Source organism: Otolemur garnettii, unplaced genomic scaffold, assembly GCF_000181295.1.
Source record: "Otolemur garnettii isolate 467f Iridium unplaced genomic scaffold, OtoGar3 scaffold00013, whole genome shotgun sequence".
NCBI classification, from domain to species: Eukaryota; Metazoa; Chordata; class Mammalia; order Primates; family Galagidae; genus Otolemur; species Otolemur garnettii.
In genome coordinates, this window is record NW_003852408.1 from 5,009,952 (window position 1) to 5,010,864 (window position 913).

At 46.0% G+C, this 913-nt stretch overlaps 1 pseudogene; it reads left to right on the forward strand.

Moving 5' to 3' along the window:
• Positions 1–292, forward strand: part of LOC100963699 — a 1,952-nt pseudogene extending 1,660 nt beyond the window's left edge.
• Positions 293–913: the final 621 nt, after the last annotated feature.

A 913-nucleotide genomic window follows, 5' to 3' on the forward strand; every position in this document is an offset into this window, starting at 1 on the left:
CCAAGCAGAAAGTGCCACATGTTCTGCAAGTGCTGCCCTGTGGGGATAAATCCATGCTGGACATTGGAGGAGAGCGTGGCTGTGCCTTCTGCAGGGGCCTGGGTCATTGGATCACTGACTGCCCCAAACTCAAGGCTATGCAAACCAAGCAGGTCAGCAACATTGGCCACAAGGACTACCTGGCCCACAGCCCCATGGACTTCTGACCCAACTGTCTTCCTGCTCCACCTAGAGGCCTCAGGCTCCAGGAGTCCAGTCACCTACACACACACACCAGCTCCCTGGGCAAGAAGCCAGCACCCTTTGGGCCCAGCTGGCCTGGACTGGGCCAGGCTGGGCCTGGCTGCCGTTCCCCATGCCCCTCAGAATTACTATTTTTGTTCCCCTTCTCCCCAGCTGCCATTAAAGCTCCTCTATCTCAAAAAAAAAAAAAATCTAAAATAGTAGTTTATTTTCTGCTGCTTCTATGTTAGAATGTTTCAGTAGGTGTTAGAATCTGCATTTGCATTTGCTGCACCAACAATTTAAAATTACTTTCCCGCACATCTTTGCTAGCAAACAAATGCTGTGTGGTAATGAAATAATTCTGAATGCTAATGTCTCTTGTATTAACTTTTGCTACTTTTCTACTTTTAAGTAGAAGTTGTTTGTCATTTTCTCTTCACCTGAGAAATATGCTGATGGCCTGCCTCACCTTGGAAGAACATGCCTGTGTAGAAGAAGAGGGGTTTGTATCTTTCTCTGTTATCTCATCAAAAACAGCCAAGCATCTACCTGTATAGTTTCTGACGATGTAACAGAACAAAGATTGTGAACTTCTATCTCCTGACTTAGACTGAGCTTCCTGGAAGCAGACTCTAAGACAAAAGCTATGTGCATGCATTTTACTGGGAGTTGCTCTCAAATGATACTT